The sequence below is a fragment of the Dermacentor variabilis genome, chromosome 8, assembly GCF_050947875.1.
Source record: "Dermacentor variabilis isolate Ectoservices chromosome 8, ASM5094787v1, whole genome shotgun sequence".
In the NCBI taxonomy this organism is placed as follows: domain Eukaryota; kingdom Metazoa; phylum Arthropoda; class Arachnida; order Ixodida; family Ixodidae; genus Dermacentor; species Dermacentor variabilis.
The window spans coordinates 79,077,892-79,102,451 of NC_134575.1; the positions used below are offsets into that span (position 1 = coordinate 79,077,892).

Below are 24,560 nucleotides of genomic sequence, written 5' to 3' on the forward strand. Positions count from 1 at the left end.
TTGGAGCATGGAAGTCATGCCGCCAGGTATTACGACAAGGTCTGTGCCGTTGTCAGCGAGGCGAGCTTTCACCGCGTCAGTGCAGTGGCCTCGGAACGAATCCAGCACCAGCATCGAACGGCGTGCCAACAAGGCACCTGGTCTTTTTTCCCAGATTGCTTGAATCCAGTCAATGACGAGGTCACTGTTCATCCACGAGTTATCTTCCACTCGCACAACAATTCCTGGGGGAAGTGGTGTACTCGGTAGAGTCTTGCGCTTGAATATTACATACGGGCGCAGTTTGGTGCCGTCGGCCAAAGCACACATCACTGTGCAGCGCAGCTTGGTGTTGCCGCCAGTCAGCACACTAACAGATTTTGCGCCCTTTTTTTCCAGGGTCGTGTCCATAGGCATCTCGAAATATACTGGCGTTTGGTCAGCATTTCCCAGCTGAGATAGCAAGTAGTTGCGCTCTTTCCTCAGTCCGATGACGTAACGTTGAAAGTTGAGCAGCTTCTCCTCGTAAGCGTCGGGAAGCCGCTGGCACATGGTAGTTCGCCGCCGCATCGAAAATCCATGCCTGGCCATAAAGCGCTGCAGCCATCCGCGGCTCGCATGAAACTCGCGTGGAATGTGCATTTCCCGGGCCAGCTTCAGGGCTTGCATCTGCGCCATCTCTGTAGACACAGCGTGGCCACGACTCCTCTGCTCCTCGATGAATTTTGCAAGCTGCGTCTCGAGGTGAGGGTACGCGCCAGTCTTCGGGCCGCGAAACGCTCGCCTGTCCTTGTTCGCAGCTTCGAGAGAGTCTTTTTTCTTCCGCCAGTCGCGAATGCAAGATTCGTCGACATCGTTCTTTCTCGCAGCAGCTCTGTTGCCGATTTGTTCAGCAGCGGCGACGATCCTGAGTTTCTCCTTCGCCGTGAATGATTGCCGCCGAGACACACTCATGATGCCTAGACAAGGCTGGCGAACTGTGCAAACTGGGCGTACAAGAAACGGCACCTTACTCAAGGCCCATCAACGTCTGAACAAAGCGTATGCAAAGCATGCGAAACGCGTGGCTGGCGTGGGACTAAACAGACTATGGATGTGGATCTGGCTGTGACCTGCGTTGGCCTCTTGTTGGCTGGATGGATGGATCATAGTGGCTTAGCCCTTTGTAACGGTGGTGGCTTGCGCCCCCTAGCCTAGGATTCCCCCCTTTTTTTTCCCCCGTAATTTTGTTCGTATTGTGAACTGTAATTTGTCCCTCTTTTATAGACTCACTCGTCCCTAGCCCCTTTTGCACCAATCTTCCAACCTACTCTTTGTCACCACTACCCTTCTCTCATCCACACGTCCGTCCTCCCCTGCAAATCCCAGGGCACCCTCTATATCTATCGCCGCGTCTTCGGCAATGTCCGGACGAAGTGTTCTGCACCGCAAAACGATATGCTCCATGGTCTCCGCTTCCACGTGGTCTTCTTTCAGTCCATACTGGCCTTCGGTGGTCAAAAGGTTGGTGCAATATTAAGGGGGGAGGCTACCCTCGAGACCCAACTTTTTTATTTTTTAAGATATCCAGATGAAACTTTCAGGGTATGTTCACACCACCAAACTATGAGGAACTGCAAAGTTTCATAAAGATGTGCTAATTAGTTCCAGAGTTATTGAGGTCTAATTAGGTAATTCATGTGTATGTCTGAGGAAAAGCCTGGAGAAATACCAAGACGCCGTGTGAAGCTGAAATTCACTGTGATGATCCTTTGATAGATATCCCAGGGGGCTAAAGAGCCCTTTTTTTAAATTTCCCTTCCAAAAAATTTTTACACAACTTTGAATTTGATGTACCCAGTAATGACCACATTCATCAAAAATTAATTGCCTATTATAAATTAACTAAACCAGCTATCAAAAAAAGAAGCCTGTTACCCCCTGGCAAAATCATTCAGGAACAGAATAAAAAAACGGCACGCAAATCTGAAGAACGGTTCTTGAGATATCGTTTTCCTAAGCACCACTACTAGCGAAAAAATCAATTCTGAGAAAACGGGCTTTGAAAGTTGAACACTGTATTTTTTATTAGAAAGCTCCTGCAGAGTAGCTTGAAGTGTCCCTGTGCACTCTTTTCTTGTTCTGCCTCACTTCCACCTTTTCTTGGTGTCGTTTGGTGTTTTTTTTCAGCCGTAGCACATCTTTTTCAAGAGCTCGCTGGATGGCCAGGTGACCTGGCTGGAGCCCAATGGAGACTGATATTACTTCGGTTGCTTTCAAGCAGCCAGCATTGTAACGCAGCACCGCTTCATGCAGTGCTGTTTCTACGGCAATCAAGGATGCGTGCTGTTCTTTTGGCATCAATGACCAAAGGACAGAGTGGAAGGACTCCGATGCATTCTGAGTCTTTGCTCCCATGCAGCGCTGGAGAAGCGACTTCTGCGAAAGCCGCTGGTAGACAGGCAACATAGCTGCAGCAACGTAGTCTGGAAGGTTGTGCTTGTGCCTGGGCTGTGGGTCACCTTTCGCCTCTGCTGCTTTGTGTCGGCACCACGATTCAGCCCCCTCTGGGCAAAGTTCATGGTGAGGGTCACGGTCAGTCGATGTGACGTGGTGATACGTAGCCATCACAGCACGCTGCATGGCTGCCACATCACTGGAGTTGTTCCTCAGGGCCCAACCATAATAGTCTGTGAGCTTCTCAATTAGGTGTTTTGTCAACTTCCCCTTCCCACTTAGTGGCTTGTCACTCTTCTTGACAATATTACGTAGTCCACTTCCCATTCTCTTTTGCACATGGTTGAGACATTCTTCTTTTGCAATTGGCACAATCCCATAAACATTCTCATCTGTGAGGGCAGAGAAGGTACGGCTGTCCCCATCAGACACCAGGGTTGTGTAACGCAGGCCATGCCTGGATATGGACCGCTTGAAGAGAGTCAGGCCTGCTTCCACCTCCATGCTTCCAGATTTTGCATCTGTGTTCTTCTGGCAGATGTGGTACTGGTGCCACTTGTCGTATGCTACATCTCCAGGTTTGGGCCCTGTTTGACACCCAAGGCAGTAGTTCAACTACAGCATCTAAAATAAGACCTGTATGGAAGTCAATTACAGATCCCACTCCAATGTGGGATGTGTGCCCACGCTTGTGCCACGTTCCGTCGTACACCACAGTGATGTCTTTGCAAAAGCTGGGGTCCATTTCTTTATACGCGCTAATAACTGCTGCGGCAGAATTAGCGTAAAACGTATCCAAGGCGTGGGCCTCTGGCTCCCTGAACGTCTCCTTTAAATGCTTTTGAAACGTCTTGTGGTGCAGACCTCTGTAAGAGACGTTCATAGTAGCCCAAAAATCGTTGAGAGCCGTTTGGCCCTTTCCTATTTGCTTCATAGCCATCATGGCGCGGACGTTGACTTCGAAAGCCTGCGTGTCCTTTTTGCGGGGCGATGACCACAAACTTTCAATTGTGCCACAAGAGGGGCACACGACTTCGAGTTTTGTCGCCAGTCCAAGCTTGGTGCTCTCTCTCACAGTCAAACCACCTTCCAAGCAATATCTGCACACTGTGCAGCGGAGCAGGCTGCTAAAAACGTCCATCTGAACGATAGAAAAATGTTCGCCTTCACTTGTAGGTGTAGCTGCAGGTGCAAGAGTCGGCTCCATGAGTTGAAATTTCTTCCGGGTCGCTGGCATGGAGCAGAGTTCAGCGCGAAGGGCATCACGGCGTTTAGCATTGGCGTCGATCTCTTCCTTAGTTAGAAAACGCGTCCGCAGATGAATGGTCGACGGTCCGCTCACGCTCGATGGCACCGGTTCACAACACGAGCTGGGTCCGGCGATCTCGGAAACACTCGATGTGCTTGTGGCTCCAGGCACACTCAATGTGTCGGATTGTTGATCGGCGACATCCGATGGCACAGTTCGACCGTTGCAAGCACCTACGTAGTCGGCACTCCCCGCAGAATATCGGACGCTGGATGGTCGGACAAGCTGCATAGCGCGCTTCCGCGCACCGAACTTCTGCACTGTCTTGCGCTTCGTTCTCGACATTGCGTGCAAGATTAAAGAAGGCTACAGAACTGGCGAAAAAAAGAAAAAGCAAGAAAAATAATCGAAAACATAGCACAAGGCGATGAGCAACACGCAAGCAGACGCCTATCGAGGCGCACGGAGCAAGCGGCAGCAACGAGGCGAGTGCGGCGGGCGCGCAACCGATGGGAGGAGCCGTCGCCGCCGCCCGCGCAGCAGCCAATGGCAGGCGCGCGTTGGCCCGCGGGATTTGAATGCGCTGCTCTGGCCAATCAGCGCTCCGCATCGCATCGAGGGAAAACGCCAATAGCGCCTCAACCGCGCCGCCGACGCCATTTTGCACGGCAGCAAAACACAGACAAAGAATTCACGGTCAAAACGACACCAAGATGGCGCAGGCAGGCCGCATGGGCCGGAATTGGCGTGCGCGCGAAGTTTGTCTTCGTTTCGGCATTTGCGCGTGTTTTGAGAGCTGGGGTGGCGTCAAAAGTAGCGTTTTTTTTTTTACTTTACGGTTGAATTGCGGGTTGATAATTACAGAACAGGTAGTTTATGAGACATACAACCCGAAAATATTGTTTTTCAAAAATCGACTTTTTCGCGATTTTTCGGTTTTCAAGGGCCGCGTCCCCCCTTAATATGCACTGCAACACACGTTGATGTCGATGGGGATGCGGACTCTGCACGGCAGGCCGCGCGTTGCCGTGAAGCCGACCCGCCGAGCCCCCCTTCTCCGGAATATTCGCGTATTACCCGCACCCCCACTTTTTAAACACATTTTTTCAATTTTTGGTGCGGGTTATATGCGAGTAAATACGGTAGCTCTTTCGGCTCCAGGCACACTCAGTGTGTCGGATTTTCGACCGGCGACGGCCGACAGCACAGTTCCGCCGCTGAAAAGAGTCTACGCAGTCGGCACTCGCTGCGGGAGATCGGAAGTTCGATACTCGTACAAGACGCATATCGCGCTCCCGTGCACCGAGCCTCTGCACTGTCTTGGGCTTTGCCGGCATGGCGTGCAGCGAAGAACTAGCGAAAAAAAAAAAAAGACAGCAATGTCAGTGCAATGGAAGAACAGTGTGTTCTACCACATGACACACTTCATCAAGGCATTATAAGAAGCAATAAGTTGATCGGACTTGTCAGCACCAAGCATGCCCTTATTGTAGTCTTCTATCAGGAGCAGCTTTCTGATGGGGAACTTTGTCCATTGGTCTCCTCTCGTCAGTTTTTGCATTGCAGTGACATGATTGTTGGCAGCATGTGCCGTGCTTATGTTTACAGCGTGCTTATCTTTCCACTGCAAGTACAGCACATCACGGCACCGCAGCCACCGAATATCCCCTGTGGGGTTCTCACACCCATGCTCTTGGGACAAAGGAACGACAACACAGTAGTGCAAACAATCACAAGGGCATTTATTGCACCTTTCATAGATCAATGCCTGCTAGCCGAGTTGCTATCCACAAAACATGCCGATGGGCGCGCGACAAATCGCGGAGGTCGGACTCACCGCGACCGGATAGCGAGTGAATGTGTTCGCCCTTTGCTGGATCCAAACGCCTGGTTGTTCGCGTGTACGGTCACACGAACGGTGGCTCTTTCGCACGAGGCCTCACGAGACGGTCTCGCAGAAGCATGGATCGGCGCATGCGCAGCACATCTGCGCCGCTTGCCGTCCCGAACCAAAGAGGAAGCGCCTTGTCTTTCCCGCACTCAAGTAACCCTGCTCACGGTAGCGTTAGCAGTGCAACACCCCGACCACCGCGGGCGCCAGGCCACGCGGCGAAGCCGCACTACAGGAGACGGGAGCTATGCGGGAAAGCAAGATATCAGGGGACGCGTTAGAGTCCCGCATCCCCACACCCCTCTAGTTGCTCTTTTCTCCCAAGTGGAGTCTTTCAACTGGGAGTGAAATCCACGACAATCTTTGCGCATTGTTCCGCGAGAGAGTTTTCATTTCACGAAGATGTTCAAAGAGGGAGGTGGACATTTAGAAGTTGTCAAGGTAGATGATGTAGCCTTGATTCAAATATACATCACACAGGCGGGTTACGTCATAAGCCAGTCACTTTGAGCTGGGGGTTTCTTGCTTCCTGGTGTAAACGCTGAATTGAACAGTGTAGCCTGTCCTTGAGTCAGCAAGGACCCATAGCTCTGACCCCCTTGTCATGCATATACTGCCGAATTCCTGATTGTCCTTTTCGTTCTTCCACGCACAAATTTCGGTATGGCTGAGAAAGGTGACCTGACACGTCATTCATATGTTGCAGTAGATGTGCGATCCTGTGCAGCTTGCCATCGCAAACAAGGTCAGTCTTCTCCGGGTCCATGACACTAAGAAAAGCAAGGAACGAAAAACATCGGCTCCTGGGCATAATCTTTGGAGGAATGAGGCCCGAAAATAACTCCGAGGTATTCCACTATAGATGGAGGTGAGGCAGTTCCACAATTCCCATGTACATCAGGATTCCGATGCATCGCATTACTTCACCGGGACTGAAATTTTTCCATGAGCCGTCCTTCTCTGCATAGGTCTGCATCTCTAAAATATGCGTCCACACATATTTTTTTGTGTTTTTGCAGATAATGTTGATTAACTCTGCAGTGAAAAATAGTTGGAAGACATCAACGGCTTGTATGAAGTGCCGTGCGTTACTTTGGAACGCGCTGCCAGACTATACGCTACAAGAAACTACACGCTTTACAGCTGCTGGCAAGGAATCATGTCCGTATGACGTTGAGACCCTGAAAATACATAATATAGCTGTGAGTACATGCTCCCCCGCCCATAACTATTTATTAGTAATCGAAATGTGTGCCGCACATGGAGCAGACACTCACCCACTGGATATTCCGGCTTGATTTGATGCATCCTCATCCTCGGTGCTGAACTCTGATGTGTCCACATCATCTTCAGGCTCACTATTACTGATTTCATCCACAAAATCAGCTACAGAAGTGCTCAATTGGCAAGAAACATGTCTTTTAGAAGCATCTGCGCACAATGACGACACAGTGATCGACGCGCTTGCCTGACAGTCCGAAACTTTTTGCGATGCAGGGAGACGCACCGGAAAGCAAAAAACCAACAAAACATAGCGGATCACGTTGTGCGTTTGCCACTTTGTAACCTAGATAGTGCTAGGCGCCCGCAAGCCACGCGAGAATTTGAACTGCATTTGAGCATCGATCAAATTGATCAATTTGGATAGGCGCGGTAGTGAGAGTTATGGGGGGACATGGAGCGTAAAAATTTTAAATTTTTGGGTGAATCTAATAAACTCCACTGTCTGGGGTAATTTTCCATGCTGATTTTAAATCTGCAATTTGATCTTTGATAGCTGTAGAAGTACAAAAAATATTGAGGTCTGAAGTCAAATGAATCTCAAACTCGTTACGGGGCTTTTTGATGGTTCCGTCTTGCTAAACTAAAAACTAAACGCATGACACCATTGCTAAAGATCTACTGTAGGGGGTGATGCTATTTTTATTCATTTGAAAGCATTTTATGGACAAGGAAACAATCTTGCATTTATTATGAACATTTTTTTCTAAAGTAGCGAGTACTATACCTGAACGTAATTTTCTGGCGGTGCAGGAGTGATAAAAATAGCATCACCCCCCATATCATTTCAATACGAATAAAATGATGCCACCCTTGTCATTTTTGGCCAAAAAACAATCCAGAAAAAAACACCTGTAAGGCTGAGTATTGTTACGACATCCCACCGCTGCCACCACTGTTACGACTTTGAGGTGGTCCCGTAGCGCTCGTCACCCGTTTCGTGACAGAGCGTTGGTAGCGAAGACTCCGAGTCAGGCGTCGGTGAGAATAACAAAAGGGACTTTATACACTATATACAGGTCATTATACAGGACATGAAGGGATCGGCACTGGGGCCGAGAGCTCACAGCAAACGCGACTGTTCTCGCACGGCGACGTCCGGCGAAAACGCGTGACACATCTCACTCCAGTCGAGAGCGGCACTCTGCTCCCGGTGGGTCGGCGGATCCGGTTTTCCAGGCGGCGCGCCGCGGCTTATAAGCCCCCAGAAACCATTGTCACTCAAACGGCCCAATACAAAGTGAGCACTCGACGGTCGTCGGAAGAGGTCCAACCAGCGACCACGCTGGCCACCCCGTTCAAAGTTGGCGGGCGCGGTGACCTCCAGGGAAGGGGAGGTACGGCGCCGGGCTGTCTGGCACTTGGCGACACGTTTGAACATGTTGCCCGCCGATGCTTCTCCGGAGGACACCACTGCCTGACGGCTCAGCATCTTGACTTGTCAAGGGAGAATTAGGGCGCTGTGCCTTTCGGCGCAGCCCCGGGTTTGTCCAAAGGGCGCTCGCAGGAAAATTCTCCATCTTGCAGATTCGGAATCCGGGCTTGTGGTAATGGCACAACAGTATGCTGTGCAGAAACATCGAACTGAAATAAATGCATTTGAAGTTTCAAACAAATGTAGCTTTCGCTGAAGTGAATCTACAGCGATACAAATGGCACCGTTTTGAAGCTCTGTTTTGTTAGAATGGCCATACTAAATGTGTGACTGCACACTCTCAGAATAATAGCACACTGGCCACTGAACTAGCACAAGAAACCTTATTTACAATGTTGTGTGTCTGTTTCAGTACACAGCAAGCAAAAGAAACACCTGGAAGAGTGTAGTAAAGTGGCTCTTCCACAGACAGTGTACTTCCATGGCCTCAATAGATATGGGCTGCTTGTTGAAGCTTGAAACTATGCTAGGTGCGAATTTCCTTGCTGCAACGTCAGAAAGACCTGAAGCAGAGGTATCTTCACTCATTGCTTCTGGGTCGATCGCATTCATCTGTAGGTATTCAGTGTACGCAAGCTGATCCTGTTCCAAAGCTTCTTGGCTCTTTCTCCTTTTGAGAAGTTTGGCGCTTCTTGTAGAGCCAGACTCCACTTCGGTTCCGTCTCCGAACCGTCCCTTTTCGGAGTGACATCAAAATGGCGACAGCAAAGAACGCGAGGAGAAAGAAGGGGAAGCGAACGGCCAATCGGCGAGCGCCCGACCTCGCGGGAGCCCCGCCCACGACTGCTTGGCTTTCTCGGGGGCCGTACACTCAGATAGGTTGTTTTAAAAAGAAATCAAATATCACAAATAAATGGTAATACATACCCTATTATTTAATAAAAATTCACAGTACGTGCAAGAGAGTGCAGTAAAGAACTATTTTGACGTTTCTTTAGATACACGTTTCTCTTTTCTGTCGGTAGACGGTGTCGCATACGCGCGCGCGTTGAAGTTCCGTCTGCCTTTGGTTCCGTTTCTGACGCGAACATTGTGTTTAGGGCGTACTAGCCCTTTCTGGTCATGAATGCCTGCGTTTCACCGGGGCTGAGGCCTTTGGGCTGACTGATGGCAACGAGGGTTCCATTGATGCAGCCAACCACACCAGGAATTCAACCATGGTGCAAAAATTCTGCCACTGCTTGCTGCTTTTCCGCTGGCGTGGACGGAAAGATTACCCACCCTCTTTGCTTGCCTACGCGAGTTATAGCTAGTGCTACTGCGCTGATGCAGCGGCTCATTGAGGATTGCGAGAGTTGGATGGTCACTTCACTGCCGACAGAAGTCTGAAAGCTCCCGGTCGCAAAAAACCGAAGCGCACAGAGAACTTTTGCTTCTGTTGGCAGTCCGGTCGACCCCTTCGTCCTGATTTCGCCCTCAAGATCAGCACACAGCCTACGCACCAGCGCCTTACTCATCCTGAAATGGCGGCGGAAATCCTCCTCCAGCAGATGGAAGGCATCTTCCCTGTTTCTAGGTCTTCTCTGCCCAGTGCGGCACTTTCGCAGCAGCCCTAACAGTCAGAGCTGAGACCCCTAACCCGCAGTTTACAGCGAGTTGAGACCACGGCGCGTTCAGGCCAGGGGGACAGGGTGAGGCTCGGACTTAAGTTGTTTATTCACCTTATAGTACAATACCAACAGAGCAACAACAGCAAACTCAAATACAAAACAAAACCACAGTGGCGGAGCGTTCCGCACGTCTGAGGCAAAAGAAACTGCACAATGTTGGAACCACAAAAGAGGCTGATAAGAGTTCAGCTCACCCAGAGAGGATCTGCGCTCGGGCCCTGGGGCGGTCAGTCGCTCACCAAGGCCGAGCGCAGCAGGGGGACGGCTCCTCAGCAGAAAGACAAAGATGCATCGGGGGAATAGCGCTTCTCCCCGAACGGCAGAGGAGGAGTCTCCCCGGTTACAAGAAATAGAAAGAAGGGAACGGGGAGGTGCCCTGGGCTGCGGCGTTACGGCACACCCTCTCCCCGCTACTCTCCGCGAGCGAGCATATAACCACGTGGCCGCTCTGGAGATATCGGGATGCGCGCGCGATCCCACAGGCTAAAATCTGATCCCACATCATTAGTTGAGCCATCACTGCTGCTTGGATCATGAAAATCGGCACCAGAAGCGGCTGAATTACTTGCAACGGGAGTCGGCAGTGGTGGTTTGCGGGGCTGCATGGACAGGACCCCATTGTCGCAGAACTCGAAACCACCTTATTGTTCAAATTTCACTTGCGGCCGCACCTCCCCACGCAAGCAAAAAATGAAACTGAAAGAGGAGTTCTCAATAAATCCGCCAGATGACATTGTCTGTAGCACAATGGTTATAAATTTGATTGGAAATTCAAAGTCAACGGAAGTCTATGTGGTACTGAGATGGTGCCATGCTGAGAGTTAAGGAGAGGCTACCCCGGAAACCAAATTCAAGAAACCGGCGGAAGGCGCAGGCTTCTCCACCAATGGGTTATTTCGACCAATCAGGCAGGCCGGCAGCATCCAATAAGAGCCAGAGGCCAAAAAATGGTCACATAAACACTCCGTATACAAAATCAATTCACCCATAACTAATCAATTTGATGCCCGATACAGCCGAGCATGGGAAGAGGGCGCGACACATGCACATGATGATATCTCAGGTACGGCGACGGCCGGGCGGGAGCACATGCCTGAGGTGCCATTGCTCTTATTTCTGCACAAAGGCTTGCCCAGCATCAAAAAGCCCATAACATTCGCCGGAAAGAAAGAAAAGGGGCCTGCATTAGTCTTTTCGCAACACCTCCCCCCCCCCCTATGAAAAAGAGTGCCCCACTCGTTATAAAGCACTTACTACAAAAGAAAAGGGCACCCCAGAAATTAAATGTGTGCATTAGGGATTCATATAAAAAAATATAAAAAAAACATTAAAACAAACAACATTTTAACTAAAATGGAAAACAAAATGGATGAGAAAAGTAACATAAAAGTTCATTCACGCGTGCTACACAAGATAATCAACACTAAAGCTTGTTCACTTGTACTGTAGTACATATCAGTGTCCGGGTCGTTCGGAGCGATGGTTCCAGGTTTGGCCTCGCTACGAAATGTCCTCCAGTTGGAGTAAAGTTCAGTCCCGTTAGAGTTCTTGGCTTGTCGCACTCGATCACGAGTCTCCATCTCACACACGCGAACTAGTTTGTGCACAATGCGAGGAAGATTACACGTTTTCTTTTTCTTCGGACGTTCGTTAGCAGGCTCGTCTACGTCATCATTGGAGCACCAACCTTTTGCCCGGCAGTTGATTGTTGGCAAGATACAATACCGGGCACTCAATGCAATGCATATTTCGTGTTTACATCCCAAGTTGGTTGGTTTTTCAGATTCATGATTCATTTATGATAACGGAGCATAAAGAATATTTGTCCTTCACGGAAAATGACACCAACAGTCCAACAACCTGGAGCATCTCGTGACCCTGTTCGAGGCTGCGAGTGCACTGCGACGACATGGTCGTGAGGGTGTCCCCCTGTCACAGTCGCTGTCCACGTGGTGGCCATGCAGGACGCTGCAACACTGAAAGCATACAGCATTTTCTACAGTTGCACTGCATTTTATGGTATGCATAAAAGTGGCTATGGCCATATTATGGCTTATTGGGCTAGTTCAATAAAACATGAGAGCTTATTCTCTATAACAGATTTAGGATCAATAACTTACCAGGTGCAGCGGCCACCCTTTCCGTGACTGATGCGCCGTGCGGTGGATCCTCTGCCGCTGCAGAGTAAACACATTAGAAGTTTACGAACTGCACACACATTTGGCGATAATTAAAACCCTCATTCCTCTGATGCTCACGTGTCGCTGTGCTCCTCACAGCCTCATCCGTAGCTTCGACGACGACTTCCATGATGGCAGTGGGAATGTCAGCCTGGTGGAAAGTGTCATAAGCGTGTCCCTTCACTACGTGGCTATTCGTTACACTGCCTATGTTACAAGTTTTCGTACGACACGTTTGCGGAAATATTCTGCAGTGAGTGCTTAAAGGTCCCATGAATTATCATCCTTGTGCACTTCCCTGAAGGTATCTTATTTCTGTGATGATCACTTAATCCTGCTTTCCATTCTTTCCTACGCTATTTTCCTGTTCACCAACGTTGTCGCATTTCGCTAAAGGTACCACTTACAGATAATGGCAAACTCTTTAAGTCGGCGCAATTCAGGAACCCATGATATTACGGCGGCAGTGTGCTTACCTCTTGGTAGGGGAGGTCGGTGACGCCGTGGAAACGGACCGTCCCGGTCAGCTGGAGGACTCTGTTACGGAAACCGGGTAGCCGCCCCCCTCCCGTGCTTCTGAAAATACACGCCAATGTCGAAGGACAAATCGCCCAGACCGTTCGACGGTCACTCACCTTTGCTCTTGGGCGATTGCGGCAGCGTCGCGGCGGGCCTCAAAAACTTGCTTCTGCCACCACTCCTGCCACTGCTCTGTGGTTTTGACAACAGGGTCTTCCCTGTTCAGCGTGTTGGCCAGCTGCTGCCACAGCCGTCGGTGGTCGCCAACAGTGAAGCGTGGCCCCAGCTCGCTGGATCTTATAGCCAGCTGGGGATGCTGCCCCATGAAAGCAACCACCGTCTCCCTCCGTGCCTCCGACACACGGTCCCTTCACGGGTGCTGCCACGTTTTGCGCCATAGCTTCCAGTGCTCGACTGAACGACTGAACCAACCGCTTCAAAATTTGCGCCGTGTGCTTGAAACGGGGTGGTGGCTGGCACCATTACTAAACATTTTGCAAAACTGCGACACCACCTAGCACCATTTGAAGACATTAACCGCAACATTTTGTTTCAGTCGTTTCGCATTCCAAGTTGAATCTTTGAAAAGCAACACCAACACTTTTTGCTACTCAGTCATAATAGCAAAATATTTCTCAAAATGTTGCAAACGCTTCTCAATATATTATACAATATATAATATATTATACGGTCCCCAAACAGACGTCAAAAGCGTGACGCAGGCTTCCACTTGGCTCATTGGCTGTTTGCTTCCTCTCGTTCTCGCGAACATTGCGAACAGCTTACTTCGTGATGTAAAGAACGGGACCGCCTCCGTTCAATTTTGGAACGTGTACAAGGTCGTGCCACCGGGCTCCGCATTGTGTGCCTTGGCCTTTCTCTACTTGGAAGTATCGGCACATCCTTGGAGGCCACAAAGGCAGCGACACTGGCTGGCTTTCTGGGGGCGAGCGGCTGTTTCTGGCAGTCAGAGCAGGAGTCTGCGATTGTCCTCAAGTCCCTATCGCGGTCAGTGGCCTCTCGCGGGCAATGATGCTTCGCAGCAGCGCAGGCAGCGATACGGAGGCGGCTGCATTGTTGCTACAGCTGGTGTCACTCCGGCGGAAGGTGCTGAGGCGTATGGGTACCACGACTGCTGGCCGGCACAGAAATGGGTGCCAATCGCTTCTGGCTGGTACGCATGCGTCCTCAAAGCAGCCTGATTAATACGCTGCAGAATTTGCAGGAATGTTGAGCAACTGTCCGGCTTTGCAATTATTTTCTCGTGCACGTCCGAACGCAGGATTTGCATGAGGTGCCGCAACTGCTCCTCTTCCCTCATAGACGGATTAGCTCTGGCGCACAGCTGCACAACATTGTAGTAATATTGTTCGGGGGACTCTGATGGTAGCTGGGTCCAGTTTTGCAGCCGCAAATATGCAATTTCGATTGAGTGGCGACTGGTGAAAGTCTTTTTTAGTAATGTTGCCCACTCTTCCTATGAGGGGCCCCATTAAAATTTGAGTGGTGTGCCACTTTTTGCATTCCCATCCAATGCCAAATATAAATATTTAATCTTTGTCACTTGACTCCCCTTGCTGAGTGATGCTACATGTTCGTAGCAAAGCAGCCCTTCGGAGATAGATTCTTCTGGCGTGCCTCTGAAGATTGGCGGTGCAATAAAAGGGGTAGGCATGGGGACGAAAACTGCAGGGGGTTCGGTACGGGTGTTCCTGGACATTTATCACGGCTCATGACAGTAGAGCGGGGTCTTCGCTACCCCGCACCTCCGCCACTTTGTAGCGAAGTGATGCAGCTGTTAGAGATCAGACGCATCAGCTCACCAGGGAGATGAAGATGAATGGGGATGAGCTCCAGCAGGGGCAAGTCCAGATCCATAGGTAGGATGACGAGGAGGAGTAGCATTTAAATAACTAGGTTCATTAACTTGGCATTTACATTAAGCTTACACTGCACAAATATTTACATACAAAACAATCTCATACCAGTCGTCGACGGCCTGCCTGACCGGCCGGATCTCCCTTGGTGAAGTTGCGCCGTGTGCTGCTGTCTCCTTGCTCTCATTAAAATTAACTCAAACCATTGACAATGACTCTCTGCAGCATCAAGGGACCAGCGGGAGGCGCAGGCTTCTCCACCAATATGTTATTTCGACCAATCTGGTAGGCTGGCAGCATCCAATAAGAGCCAGAGGAGCAAAATGGTCGGGTAGACACTCTGAATACAAAATTAATTCGCCGATAATTAATCAATTTTTGACGCCCGATACAGCCGAGCGTGTGAAGAGGGTGCGACATGTGCATATAGTGATGCTTCAGATGCGGCAGCGGCGGTAGGGCGGGAGCGCATGCCCGAGGCGCCATCGCTGTTATTTCTGCACAAAGGCTTCCCTCGCATCGAGGAGCCCACAGCATTCGCGGAAAGAAAGAAAAGGGGCCTGTGTTATACTCCTTTCGCGACAATATTGTTGGGCAGCAAGCGCAAGCGTGCGACACCCATGTGGCTACAGTGGCGAGAGGTGGCCTGTGCAGTCTGCCAATTGGGGTCTTTGGGTTGTCGCTGGCCATCCACTGATTGTACAGTTCACACTCACTGTTTAACTCTATCGTTACTGCAAGAAAATGGCCGTTTTTCATAGGTCTCTGAAGAAATTATTTTGCCAGTACAAGTACTCCAGCACACGTTACAGCATGCCAAATTACACATAATGGAATGCTCTTTCCAAAAACGCAAGTTAAAAGGCAAACAATTAATTAGGGAACGCACAAGAATGAGGAAAAGTGCTATTTTCGTGGCGAGTTAATAAAAACAAGAAACAAAGGGCACAATATCTACATACGCATTAATAACAACGAATTTATAATACACATTTTGGAGATCAATGACCCAGGAACACTGTCTAAAAAAATTCTCTGTACAATGCCGTTCTTCAGCTACATAAAAAAAAACTTGAGACCGGGAACAGCTTCATCGCTCGTGCCATGCAGTGAAGAAGTTCCTGGTTTTCGTGAGGCACAGGTGCACTCTGCAGTTTTTGCAGAAAACGTTCGTCTCTTATTCGACTTTTCGTTCCTGGTAGCACATCCTGCAGTTTTGCCTTTTCGGCATCTTTTGCGGATGGTGTGGCACTTCTTTTGGGACAGGGTCTACTTGGGCAACCTCTTCATCATCAAGCTCGAGCAGCTGTTAGGTGAGCTCCATCCGAAAAGAAAGTTGGTCGAAGTGGGCGCTCCTTTGAAATTCCGGTGTTTGAAGGTATTGCTGGCGGTGCTCTTGAAAAATAATGAAGCTATCACAACAGTGATGTCAATACAATGACAGAAGAGTTTTCCACCACCTCACACACTTCATCGAAACATTATAACATGCAATCAGCTGATCCGACTTATCAACACCAAGCATCCCACAATTGGTGTCGTCAATTAGTAGTGGCTTCTTGATTGGCTTGATAGACCACACACCCCCTTTTCTCTCTTTTCTTGTGGCTGTAACATGCCTGTTGGCAGTGTGCGCTGTAGACATGGACAACCTTGCTGTCCTTCCATTACAAATAGAGGATGTTGTTCCGTCGGAGCCACCGAACACCACCTTATTGCCTGCTTCTCCGACGACATGTCCTTCAGTTCAGATGGGAGGCACCAACGATCTTTATGTGCCGTGCCACAAGCGTGGGTTTTGTGATTTAGCAGGTGAGCAAAGAGAGCCGCAGATGTGTAAAAGTTATCCATGTAGATAACGTATCGTTGATTGAGGTACTTATTGCACAGTTGCGTCGCCACATCAAATGCTAGTCCACTTGCACTAGCTGTTTCCCATTTGCCTGTGTAGACGTAAAATTGAACGGCATAGCCAGTCTGCGAATCGGCAAGCACCCACAATTTGTATCCCCACTTTACAATTTTGTCCTGCATGTATTGCCAAATACCCGATCTTCCTTTGGATTTCACCATTTTTTCCTCCACAGAGAGGTTCCGCGCAGGTTGAAAAAGTTCTCCTGAAGTGGTATTCACGTGTTGCAGAAGCCACAATATGCGGTGCAGCTTGCCGTGCGAAGCTACAGTAGTCTCCTCCGGATGAGTGACACTTGGGAAGCGCAGAAAACAGTCTCCTTGCCATAATGTTCCGCGGAAGAAACCCTTAAAGAAAGCCTACTGGTATTCCAGTAAAGGTGGATGCGTGGCACGTTCGCAGTGCCCACATAAATGAGCAGTCCAATGAACTTCACTAGTTCTTCGGGAGTCACTTCATTCCATGACCCATCTCTTTCAGCATAGCTTGGAATCTCCAAAGTATGCGTCCAGGCATATTTGTTCGTGTTTTTGCAGATAGTATGTATCACTTCTGCAGTGAAGAATAGTAGGAAAAAATTGCTCGCTGTTGTAAAACGTCTTGCGCTGCTCCGAAGTGCTGGGCCGAGATGTGCTCCGGGCGGCCTTGTTGGCGTGAACTGAAGTTTCTTCACAGCTGGTGGCAGCACATCCTGGCCTAGCGACGTGCGGACCCTGCAGATAACAAGAATAGCTCTAAGCTTGTGCAAAAAGGTCAACAGATAAGTGCGCACGACGCCAGTGACTGCTCAAGGCTGTAAAGATAACTTACTGGTGAGCAGCTGTGGATGTCCCAGGCTGACTTGGACATTGTCGCTTCAGCGCTTGAAGCAGAGGTACTGTCATCTTCGGACTCGTAGCTCGAATCCTCATCACTAAAATCAGTTGTGGGTGTAGAATGCTGTCATGTAGTAGTGACAACGAAGAATGCAGCAAAACTGTGATTATAGAAACTAGCGTTTATTGGGCGAACTTGTGCCCTCAAAAGCAGGCTACACTCAAAGAACGATAGCGGCGAACACACTCGGCGATCTTCGAAAATCTGATCAGCGGGTCAAGCACGTCGGCTTTTATACATCAGTCGTCGAATGTTCTATTGGTTCAGGAAGCCCATGCCAAGAACGTCTCATGAACACTGTTGGAGGAAAAAGAAGGTGGCAGGGTAAGTCCGGTCATGAACGGTAATTCTTGCCATGCAAACTCCAGTCGGCGTAATGAGGTGTCCTCCAGCGGTTCGAATTTGAGGGCATTCCCATGCAGTTTTAACTTCCTTCAACTGGGCGGCGATGTGTCCACTAATTACGGAGTAATCGGCCCGTGTCTACTAAGGCGGCAACTGCGTGGCTGTCGGGGAGCATGTCGAGGTCGGTGGTTCTTTGTCTTGCATTGCAGTTAGGTCTTGGCGTCGGATCACGGCTGCGTCGCATTGACCTGTGGCTGGTATGTGGCGTCGTCAGGTCGTCTTTCGTTGGCGTAGTCTTGGCTTCCTGACTTCGTCGGGATGGCGGTGTGTCGTTATGTCGTTGAGATGGTCTCGGCGTCGGCGGAGGATTGTCAGTTCGACGAACAGCAACCGCACCTCCATTGGTTGCTGCTTTTAGTTTTCCGGATATGGACTCGCAGACCGGCCCCGGGCTGGGCCAGCGTATGGTCGGCGCTGCGGCGTCAGGTAGCGGCCTTGTGACGGCGAACGGGATGGTCGTCGAGGGCTCCACTGAGTGGCGGTGAGGTAGTCGGCGATATCACGAGGTCGTTCGCCAGTCTGTGGTCGCGGCACATTAACAGTGAACCCTCGGAATCCCATCTCCCGGTATGGGCATCGACGGTAGAGGTGCCCGGCTTCTCTGCAGTGATAGCAAAGCGGACTGTAGTCGGGGGCGCACAAAACGTCGCTCTTCGTTGGAATGCCGCTCGGGATGACAGGTTGGTGTGCTGGCGGCGGGGGTGGTGGTGGTCGACAAAACTGTCGTCACTGGGCCCTGCCGTGGGCGCGGAGGAGGAATGTGATGGCAGGCTACTGCGGCGTATGTCATCGCTTGCAGCTGAGGCTGTGGCGATTCAGGGGCTACTCCGAGTTGTTGGAGCTCCTCCCACACGACCGCTCAGATAGCCTCGCACAGGTCGTCGGTGGCCAGTAACTGAACTCCGGGGTAGCTTGTCGAGTTCCTGCGGCGGTTGAATTGCCGGTTCCGCATTTCCAGTGTCTTCTCAATGCTAGTGGCCTCGCAAAGAAACTCTTCGATGGGCTTCGTACCATTCCGGTGAAAAGTTCCTCCTTTACACCACGCATCAGTAGGCGGACTTTCTTCTCCTTGGACATTTCCAAGTAGGCGTGGCGGAATAGGCGGCTCATCTCTTCCGTAAAGATCACAGTGGTCTCATTAGGCAGCTGCACTCGGGTTTCTAGTAGTGCTTGGGCTCGTTCTCGGCGTACGACGCTTGTGAATGACTGCAGGTAGCAGTTTTGGAACAGGTCGTTAAGGTGGTTTCTCAGTTCTCGAACCACGTTCTGGCGACGTCTTCCAATGCGAAGAAGACATGTCACAGTTGCGAAGAAGACATGTCACAGTTTGTCGTCGCTGTTCCAGCTGTTAAATGTAGCGACTCTCTCATACGTCTCAAGCCAGCTTTCCGGGTCCTCCAATGATGGACGCTGGGGCTGCCATTGGGGTGGACTTGGTCACAATCTTTCTTCTCGTCTCGGGCAAAAGTCCGTGCTCCGGGGGCAGTCCTTGCAGCCTGCGGCTACCGCGTTGGTTCTTGTTAATGTTGGAGATGTCTTCCGCGTTCAAGCTTGGGTCATGGCTTTGTGGGGGCGTCTGGTAAATTAACGCAAAGCACCTCCACTAGATGCCACGTGGTGGTGACGTTGAAGAACACAGTAGCAATACTGTGAAAGACAAAACTAACTTTTATTGGGCGAACTTGTGCCCTCAAAAACAGCTACACTCAATTAACGGCGACAGCGACGAACACAGTCGTCTGTAAGTAAGGCCGTTTGTAATAGTAAAAGGCTCCATTCATGCATAAAAGATCTGTGAATAGGTCACTAGGCATGGCGAGTCAAATTTTAGCACATCATGCTAATCAAAGGAGCTGGACAATTACAACATCAAACTACATCCAGCCCAAGCACCGGGAAAGGAGCAATGCCCATTGAGCAATGCAATATTGTCATGTGGTAGTGACGGTTAAGAAGGTAGCAAAACTGATTAATGAAACGAGCGTTTTATTGGGCGAACTTGTGCCCTCAAAACAGGCTACACTCAAAGAATAACGGTAACGGCGAACACACTCGGCGATCGTCGAAAATCTGATCAACGGGTCAAGTGCGTTGGCTTTTATACATCAATCGTCGAATGTTCCAGACTAATCACTGGGGCCCGCGTGCTTTCCACAAAGTTCTACACCATTTGCGTCGCGCATACATGCAATCAGATTACGCAAGGTTCGGCAACAACAGACAGCGGATAGAAGCATCGATAACATTCCAGAAACTTCCTATACATGCAGGCACGTCCTGCGCTGTGCGATAACATTTGTTAGGCGGCGAAGCGTGTCGCCCGATAAAGACAAACAAGTACACATGTCAATACTTTCAAGCAGGATGCTTTTCCTGTGGCACACTCGCGTTGGACGCTGCCACCATGGCAGCGACCAGAGGGATTGGCATTGTAGCAATATAGTAACACCGGATGCGGCCCTCTAGCGGGTTTAACAAGGGAAGCGAAATGCAAACTGGCTGTAAAGGCCTGGTATGCATGTTCTACATGCGGCGGACCTTCAGGAATGCATTTTTTTTAAATAAAACACCCGGACTCCAAGTTGAAGCTCACTAGTGAATAGCTGGCGTCATTTTCGGGTAATTATCACCACTCAGCACCGTCACATGGCAAAAGGCTAGGTATGCATGTTCTACATGCGGCGGACCTTCAGGAATGCATTGTTTTTTTTTAATAAAACACCCGAACTCCAAGTTGAAGCTCACTAGTGAATAGTTGGTGTCATTTTCGGGTAATTATCACCACTCAGCACCGTCAGATGGCAAAGCCGACAATATGATTCAATATTTGACTTGCTGGGAGTCTTTTTATCACAAAAATCTGGTGTTAATGCTGCATTACCACGAGTGGCAGGTTTCTTTTCTCAAGTGTGGCCGCCACGCCCCCTTTTGCAACAACACATGCACATTAGTTCTCAAAATGGCGCATCAAAAATTAGAACGTCACCAGAGCGGGAAAATTTAAACTGGTTCTACAAGTGCACTGCCTAGATTAATCACTGGATGGTGCTAGGTGCACGAGAAACGATTCCAACATGTTGAAATTTGTGATTTAACGCATCGATTCGAATAGGCGTGGTAACGAAAAAAGGCCTTGTTGAGCACGATGCCATGCCTCCCGGATTGACGTCGAGCTCCGTCCTCCCATTGCGGAGTGTCTGCTTCACACTTGCGGTCAAGTATGCATGCATTTATCACAGCATCCTCAATGTTGGCGCCTCGACGTCATTGGTTGCTTGGGAGCTATATCCAGTTAAATGGCGCCGTTAAGCGTAATCCTGTGAATGTGAGTTTTTGTGTCCTAAGGTCCTCTCGTAGAGTGTGTCATTGAATGACAAGTGGAATGTAAACAATAAAAATCGGGATGCAGGTGTGCCCAGGTGTAAAATAGGGGTGATGATGATGATGATAATGATGTCGAATGTACCCATGATGCTTTATTCTGCACCTAGTCCGGGCTCGGCCGCACCGCTTTTGGGTATTACTTCTTTACTCCTGTTCATTTTCTTTTGATTGGCTTATGCCCGGTATTGCAATTGTAGGAGCGGGCTTTTCCCGGCATAGGAGGCTATGCCCGGACCCGCACAGGCAATGCGGCTGTGTTGGCACACATTAGCCAGGCGAGTTGGGGTGCCAGGTTGCAATGTATCACAGCTACAACATAACAGTGGGGATTTTAATACATGGGATTCTATGTGAGCTGTGCCGGGGCTGGGCAAAAGTGACGTAGCAGCCGGGAAAACGCAGCACCGAGGAACATAAGAGCAGGGTTCTGCTGTGACCACCGAAAAGCACAGTTGTGTATCAAAGGTTGTGCTGCTTCACTGACCTTTTGAACAGAGTGAGTGCAGCCCCCGCTTCCACCTTGCCAGCTTTATTTGTGGTGTTCCTCTGGCACAGTTAGCCCTCGTTGCACAGAGGTCACCCTCCTCCTTGCCTTGTTTGAAACAATCTCGGAAGTTGCCGAAGGCTCTGTAGTCCAGAACAAGCCTTCTAAACAGCTCGATAACAATGCTGATGCAGACACACAATCAGTAGTATGACCCGCACTGTCACACTTGCAGTCACTTGTCGATTTCTCTGCAACGCGAGTAGCAGCAGGTGCCGACTTGATCTGCACGTGCAGCTGCTGTGCTTGGTGCCGGAGGGTGCCATGTGCAATTTTCGTAGTTGTAAATGTCATTCAGCACCATTTGTCAATTATTTCCACTAGCTTACATAGCACGTATGGCAAGCATATTTGCAATTACAAGTGATGAGTTTTGATTATAAAAAGTTGTTTTCGGAATTTAGCTCTTGAACCAGCTAGCCCAGTTTTTATGGGCTTGTGCTGTCTATGGTCCTTCTTGTTGGTGTTTGTGGTGCAAAACATAGAGAAAAGCAATATGGTTTGTTCATTCTTTCTGCCCGTTTCTTCTTTCCATGTTTTGTGCCACAAACATTGACAGCTGTGCACCAGCTAAATCCCAACATTGCACTTTGCTAGGCCTTCTTGTGTCATGTGGGTTTTTCTAAAGCATAATCTAATATAAGCAATGAATGTTTTAGGTGTAAAAGAACACTAGATGTGTTCACCAGCACAGAAGGGGTTGTTAAGCATTGCATATGGGCATCTTACGAGAGTTCTTTATTTGCTTTTTGGACATTGCTTGACACAGTATAGTTTTTGTATTGAATAAAGGGTCTTATAGCTCATGCTGTACACCGAGACGGCAGGAGGATGTTAACTGACCTCCCAGTATGAGATGTGTGTGTATACGATTAGCTATTAGTGTGAGGTAAGACAGTGCTGGCAAGGCAAACCCTCAGGAAGTTCCTTAGCGTTGGTGAATTTTGTGAATGAATATTTCCAAGGGTGCATCTGCTTACTACTAGTATGCCTGAGTTTAGGACGCACACACTTGGTGAGCAGCACCTTGCTTTAGAGTTCCTATAGCACTGAACAGTGATTTTACATGTCTGTGTCACTTAATGTACCAGATAAGGGCTGCTGATGTGAGGCTAGCTTCAGCCTGGGGCAAACCTGTGGCATAATGGCATGTGTGGTCACAGCACTTAGAGGTGACATTTGCACTTTGTGTGATGCCATTTCGGATAATGCTTTAACTCTCCTGATTTATCAAGGAAAGTTCAGAAATATGCACTTGTGGCAATGCTGGATTGCAGAAGTAAATTTTTCAGTGAAAGAAATGCCGTGTGTTTTTGCCCTGTGTGAAATGCCCACTGCAAAAAGGATGGCAGGGTGTGTCGTTTCACCTTCCTGGCATCAGATGGCACCACTGTTCACTTGACTGTGCACATCTGCATTTATAATGCACTTCTGCAGGCAGTGCATGCTTCGTATTATATGCCGCATAGGCGGCCTGTGGGCGAAATTGAGTTCAAATGAACCGGCAGTTGCTTTGTTGTAAGAGCCGTTTATACTGGTCTCTTGCATTCATGCAGCATTCCCTGGCCCTCTGCTGTGGTGGCTTTGTGGCTGTAGAGTGGTCGTGGATATGATTCAAAGCCGTGGCAGCTGTGTTTGAATAGGGGCACGCGAAAACGATTGTGTGCTAAAATTGTGCGCACGTCATGGAGCCCCTTAATGTTCGACATTAATTCTCCCTCTCTAGCTGCTCTCTCTCAACCTGTGTAGCTTTAGATGTAAAAACATTAAAAAAATAATAATTGGCACTTTGGTGTTTCAGCTGCGCAGCATATCTTTAGCATTCCGTTAGTGTCTTTCATAGCCCAAAACATGATTACAATAGTACTTCCGTGCATCCAATTTTTGTTATGGGTATGCCTCAGGCTGTCATCTCAGCTTGCCAAACGTCATAGCAGCTCTGGTCTACTTGTCTTGAATTGTTTTTTGTCTGACCGTGTTTCTGCGTGTGTGTGCCAGTCACTTGTGATATACTTACTGCCTATGGCAGTTGTTTGTACCTTCGCCAACTGAAGGTCAACAAGGTACCTGAGAAATACTCACTTATTGTCCTCACTTCAGGGATGTGCCATTTGTGCCACCTGTGTTGTATTTTCTTTTTTCCTTTACTGTACTGTGATATTTTTGTGCACTGACGCATTGGTGCTTTCTTTCAGTTTTTTACTATGTCTTTCTGATAGTTGCCAAACTTACCTACTGAGAAAAATGTCTCTGGGGTACCTACCTGTTAGTGATGCAGCTACTCATGAGCAACAGTTGTACTTGATTTATGTTGCATTGGTCATCTGTACATCCTCTGGATATTGAGTTTTGAGTTCTTGATTACCCAAGCATAAAGTAATATTACTGCCAGCAATGTTCAATGTTTTATTCTACCAAAGCAATAGCACATGTTTCATGAAGACTGACAAGTTGTTCGTTGCAACATTTGCGGACTAGATCTGGTTGTGCATGACTGCGCATTGGCAACTTGTAAAAGCGGGGATTGGAAATTAAGTACGTTGTCACTTGCTTACATTCAGATTGCACTGTTACTGACAGTGACACAATCCTCATAGAGAAATAACAGTTACGGTAAAATAACTAGCCCAATGTTGCACAGGTGCCCTGAGGCACAAAACAAATTTTTGAAGTTGTTTTTCGTGTGCCGGTGATATATTGCACAATTTTTTTTATTCCTTTTCTATTGTACTGCTACCCTGAATTTCTGGCTGCAATGTTTGCCTCTCTTGGACCATTGCGTTTTGTTTTTGTTTCAATAAAGACCTGTCTTTGATGAATCAGTGGCAGCTTGTCACTTTTTACTCTTAAGGGAATGGCTTGCAGCATACCATGCTGTTACTCTATAATAAACAGGATATTTGTCCTGGAAATGGACTTGAGGGTTTGCAATACCATTCTGAACCAATGCTTTCAGCTGAAAGAAGGTGGGGGAGCATTTTT

At 49.0% G+C, this 24,560-nt stretch overlaps 1 protein-coding gene and 1 pseudogene across 7 annotated transcripts in view; one reads left to right on the forward strand and one right to left on the reverse strand.

The window, feature by feature from the left end:
- The window catches only part of snama (something that sticks like glue), a 95,254-nt gene that overhangs the window by 14,283 nt on the left and 56,411 nt on the right, over nucleotides 1-24,560 (forward strand). The window lies entirely within an intron of this gene.
- LOC142590363 (uncharacterized) lies at nucleotides 1,936-4,484 on the reverse strand (annotated as a pseudogene).